The sequence below is a fragment of the Stegostoma tigrinum genome, chromosome 11, assembly GCF_030684315.1.
Source record: "Stegostoma tigrinum isolate sSteTig4 chromosome 11, sSteTig4.hap1, whole genome shotgun sequence".
NCBI classification, from domain to species: Eukaryota; Metazoa; Chordata; class Chondrichthyes; order Orectolobiformes; family Stegostomatidae; genus Stegostoma; species Stegostoma tigrinum.
This window is the reverse complement of record NC_081364.1, coordinates 12,983,091-12,989,090: the sequence shown is the minus strand read 5'-3', so window position 1 is coordinate 12,989,090 and position 6,000 is coordinate 12,983,091.

Below are 6,000 nucleotides of genomic sequence, written 5' to 3'. Positions count from 1 at the left end.
GTTAACATGGGCTGATCAGGGACCCCTGGCTGACAGATAAAAACAGGAGTGTTAGGGAAAATATAAGCATGACTACTGAGATCCCTTTGGGTGCAGTGCCAGTGTAGGAAAAAGAGAAGAAAAGAAAATGAAAACAATGAATTAAGAGAGTCTCCTAACTTCAGGGACTAACTCCAAGCTGACTGGCCACAGGCAGTGTACTGTGCGTACAAACAAAATAAATAAATAAACAGGAGTCTCAGAGAGTCTCCTCACTCTATGGATTGACTCTGACCAAGGTAGTCAGAGTCCATTTACTGTGCTCATGTAAAGAATTGGTGACAGGACAGTCTGCCTTCTTGGAGTTATTTTATACAGAATAAATGAGATAATGATTCTAACTCAGTCCTTATCTCAGTAAGCTAGAGATGAAGACAGATACTTTGGGGATTGGAACGTGTCACATAATGTAAATAAATTATAAATTATCAGGATTACCATAGAGGCTCCAGGGATCCTGTGAGCAAACCAAGAGAAATATAAATTTGGCATTTTCTTTTTATTTGAATTCTGTTATTAATCAGTTATAAGATTACTGTGTATGGGGAAACAAATGGCTCATTGCCTGAATGGGTCACTTTGAGGCTACAGATCCCATGATGAAACCTCCAGGAATATACCCAACCAGAGGTGGGATGACTATCTGGCTATTTCCTCCTTCTCCTTTTTGAGAGTTATGATCTTCTAAGCGTAGTGAATTGGTGGAATTCTTTGCCATAGAAGGCTGTTGAGGCGGAGTCATTATGTATATGCAAAGCTGAGATAGACAGATATTTTAATCTGCAAGGGAATGTTGCAAATGGACTCAACTAACAAAACACAGAACTATTTGCAAGGTTAAGCGGAATAGGCAGGATAGTGGAGTTGAGAATTATCAGATCAGCCATGATCTCATTGAATGGCAGAGCAGATTCAATGGGCTGAATGGCCTGTTTCTGCTCCTACATCTAACGTTCTTACCTTTCTCCCACTCTGTCATGTTGCTCCTTAAAACAAGTCTCTTCCTACTGGCCAGCATTCCTGACCCTTCTCCTATTGATTGCTTGGTTTCTAAGTGCTTTTGCTTATTGCTGTGAAGCACTTCAGGGTATTTTATTACATAAACAGCACAATAAATAGATGTTTTTTGCAGAAATAGCACAGTTGAATTATTCAAATATAATCCAACAGAATGTGGTGCATACGCTGAAATCTAGCCTTGGAAACAAATGCACATAGCAACTAAAGAAACATAATACCCAAGAGTGATGATGCTTCAGTGGTTGGCATGGTTACAAGTTACTATATTTTTAATCTTTTCAGTACAGTTGTAATTCACCACCTCTCTGATGCATACTGCAAAGCTGTTCAGGTATTGCACGCAAAGCTATAATTCCTGACCATTTTTAAATTACTTAATGAATTCTAAAGTGAAGCTATTTTCATTTAAAGCTTTCAGCATCCTGAACACAAAGCACAAGTCCAACACAAAATAAAAACTTGTGAATCTTTCATTGACAGTGCAGACTTAAGCTGTGACCTGAATGCAGGTCTGCTTGAAGCTAGGTGACAACAAAATCAATAGTATCTACTCACACTTACACAATCTCTCCATCGGAGGAAAATATCTCAAAACACTACATAACCATTATAAGTAAATGTTTTCGACATTGAGCCCTGGCAGAAGATAGCAAGATAGATGACCCAACTTTTGGTCAAATAATTTGGTTTTAAGGTGTATCCTCAAGATGGAAAACAAGCTAAAGAGGTGCAAATGTTTCGGGAGGGAATCCAGAGTTTAGGGTCTTGGTAGCAGAAAGCACATCCAGCAGTTACAATCAGAAAATTTAAAACGAGGGGACTGAAGAGATTTCTATGGTTTGTCGATCTGGAGGATATAGAGGTGGCAGGGTTGAGGCAATAGAGAGATAAGAACACAAGGAAGATCATTTTTAAATTGAGAGGTTTGCAGCTGGTGTAGGTAAGCAAGATTAGCACAGTGCAGTGTCAGGTTGGGAAGAGGGAGTTTGGGGCAATGATTACAGAAGTGAGAAAAGAATATCAGTGGACCACTGGGTCAGGTTGAAATCAATATTTGGTGCCAACAGGTATTCAGCTAACACAGGGAACAGAAGGCTTAAGTCTTGTTACGACAGAACCCGGGTGTTTGTGCTCTGCAGAGAGTCAATATCTACGAGAGGTTGTGACTATCCAGCGCCCAACTCTCAGGCCCAGTACCTGTCTTCCTATCTTCTTTTAATTTTCTTTAATAAATTCATTTGAAGGCTCCAGGTGTTGCTGGCTGGGCCAGCATCTATTGTTTGTCCCCAGTTGCCCTAGAGAAATTGGTGGTTAGCTGCCTTCTAGATCTGCTGCAATCCATCTGTAGTGGGTTGACCCAGAATGCCCTTAGGGAGGGAATTCCAGGACACTCAGCAACTCTGAAGGAAACTCAATACATTTCCAAGTCAGGATGGTGAATGGCTTGAAAGAGAATTTGCAGGTAGTGGTGATCCTATGTATCTGCTGCCCTTGATCTTCTAGATGGAAGTGTTTGTGGGTTTGGAAGGTGCTGTTTGAGGATCTTTGGCAGATTTCTGCAGTGCATCTTGAAGATAGTACACATTCCTGCTACCATCGATGGTAGATGGAGTGAATGTTTGTGGATGTGATGCCAATCAAATGGGCTGCTTTGTCCTGACTGGTAGAGCAAAGTGTGCATAAGACACTGAAAGTCTACAGAGGGCTATAGATAGTTTAAGTGAGTGGGTAAAGGTCTGGCAGATGGAATACAATGTTGATATGTGTGAGGTTATCCATTTTGGCAGGAATAACAGCAAAATGGACTATCTTTTAAATGGTAAAAAAAGATTGCAGCACGCTGCTGTGCAGAGGGGCTTGGGTGTCCTTGTGCTGAAGGCAGGATTGCAGGTACAGCAGGTGATTAAAAAGGCAAACGGAATTCTGTCTGCCATTGCTCAAGGGATGGAGTTTAAAAACAGGGAGGCTATGCTGCAGCTGTATAGGGTCCTGGTGAGGCCACACCTGGAGGACTGTGTGCAGTTTTGGTCTCCTTACTTGAGAAGGGATTATACTAGTACTGGAGGGGGTGCAGAGGAGATACACTCAGTTGATTTCAGAGTTGAGAGGGTTGGATTATGAGGAGAGACTGAGTAGACTGGGATTATATTCATTGGAATTCAGAAGAATGCGGGGAGATCTTATAGAAACATATAAGATTATGAAGGGAATAGATAAAATGGAGGCGGGGGGGTTGTTTCTGCTAGCAGGTGAAACTAGGGCTAGAGGGCATAGCCTCAAAATAAACCGATGTCCGACTGAGGTCAGGAGGAACTTTTTCACCCAAAGGGTTGTGAATCAGTGGATGCCCAGTGAAGCGGTTGAAGCTACCTCACTGAATGTTTTTAAGGGAAAGCTAAACAAATTTTTGAAAAGCAAAGGAATTAAGTGTTATGGTGAGCGGGCAGGCAAGTGAGGCTGAGTCTCAAAGATCAGCCACGATCTTATTGAATGGCAGGGCAGGCTTGAGGGGCCACATGGCCTACTCCTGCTTCTAGTTCTTATGTTCATAGCCTTTGCTGTGTCCAGTGTCTTCAACTGTTTCTTGATACAACGTGGACTGAACTGTATTAGCTGAAGACTGGTATCTGTAATGCTGGGGATCACTGGACAATGTCAAGATGGATCATCTACTCGGTGGTTCTGGCTGAAGATTGCTGCTAAAGCTTCAGCCTTCCCTTTGGCACTGATGTGTTGGGCTCTTCCATCCTGCCACAGATCCAGTCTAGCAGCAATGTCCTTTAAGACCCAACCAACTCGATCAGTAGTGCTGCTGTCAAACCGTTCTTGGTGGTGGACATTGAAATCACCCACCCAGAGTATATTTTTTGCCCTTGCCATCCTCAGTGCTTCTTCTAAGTGTTGCTCAACATGGAGGAGTGCCAATTCATCAGCTGAGGGAGGATGGTACATACTAATCAGCAGGACATTTCCTTGCCCATGTTTAACCTGAAGCCATAAGGCCTCACGGGGTCCAGAGTCAATGTTGAGAACTCTCAGAGCTATCCCCTCCCGACTGTATACCACTGTGCCACCACCTCCGCTGGGCCTGTTCTGATGGGACAGGACATATCCAGGGATGGTGATGGTGGTATCTGGGACATTGTCTGTAAAGTATGATTCTGTGAGAATGACAATGTCATTCTGTTACTTGATTAGGCTGAGAGGCAGCTCTCCTAATTTTGGCATTAGCCCCCAGATGTTAGCAAGGAGGACTGTGCAGGGTCGACAGGGCTGTTTCTGCCATTGCCTTTTCCAGTGCTAGGTGATTCATGCAATTTCGTTTCTTTGGGACTTTGTAGCAATTGGTAAAACTGAATGGCTTGCCAGGCCATTTCGGAGGGCAACTGAAAGTCAACCATATTTTTGTGATTCTCTCCAGATTCTTTTTTTCCCTTTCCCTCCACTCCCTATATAATTTTGACATAAACTCTCCCACTGTTTTTGGGACCCTCTTGTGGCACAGTAGTAGTGTCCCTACCCTTGGACTAAGAGAACTGAGTTCAAGTGCTCTCTGCTCCAGAAGTGTGTAATAACATCTGCAAACAGATTGATTAAAAAGGTCAAATTTTTAAAAAATGCTGGGATTCAGAGGCATTTGGATGCCCTTGTACATGAACCACTAGGTAGACAAATGATACACTGACGTTTATTTTCAAGGGGTTTGTGGTTTACAAATCAAGAAATCATTCTTCAATTATTTAAGACATTGAGGAGGCCAAAGCTGGAGTGTGCAAACATTCTGTTTCCCTACCTAAGGAAGCAACTAGGTGGTATTGTGGAGCAGTGGTATTTGAATCTACCTCTAAGCCAGATACTTTAGGTTCAAACTGTACACCGGGATTTATGCATTAATAACACTGTCAGCCTGCAATTCCTTCCAAATCTCCTGATGACTGGCTTCAAGAGTGGAAACGTTTGCTGGTACTTCCCTCCAAAGTGAATCGAGGAAAATGGAGATAGAGTGCAAAAGTGGTGAAGTAGAATATCAGTCATGAACTTATTAAACGGCAGAGCAGTTTCCATAGAACATAGAACATACAACACAGAAATCTACAGTACAGGCCCCTGAGCCCACAATGTTGTGCTGAACTTTCACCCTAAACCTAAGGTCTATCCAACCTCCACCCCTACCTTATACTATCACCCCATGCCTATCTAATAGCCGCTTAAATGCCCCTAATGAGGCCGACTCCACTACCTTTCCGGCAATGCATTCCACGCCCCTACCATTCTCTGACATCTCCCCTATATCTAGCTCCACTCACTTTAAAACTATGCTCCTTCATAATAGCTACCTCCACCCTAGGAAAAAGTCTCTGGCTATCCACTCTACCTGTACCACTGATCATTTTGTACACCTCTATCAAGTCACCTCTTATCCTTCGTCGTTCTAAAAAGCCCCAGCTCTCTCAAACTATCAAAGAACTATTCTTAATATGTTATTACACTGCGCACTCTTTCCCTCTGCATCTCCCTAAAACCACTCCCAATGTATCCCTTGTCCATTTATTTCACCTTCCTATTCAACCCACTCCAATCCCCTTCTTTCTCTCCCCCCCCCAAATTCATCTAAACCTTCAAATCTCCATTCCTGTTTCCCTAAAACTCAGGCCACATGCAGTGCAAGCCTAATCATTCTTTTTGCTAACAATTCTCCCACCATCCTTGGCACTGCTGTTACCTCATTCCCTCAGTTTCTTACCTAGCATTTACCTGCCTCCTATAGGTCATACACTTCATTCCTTCATCATTGTTCCCAGCTGCTATTGGTCAACCATATTTCCCCTCCCTACCACTTACCCCTAATAGATGCACTCTCCGTACCCACTGCCTACCATTTCCAAATAACACCCTTCCACCAACCGAATCCTTTGCCATCAATCTCCCTTCCCAGATCTC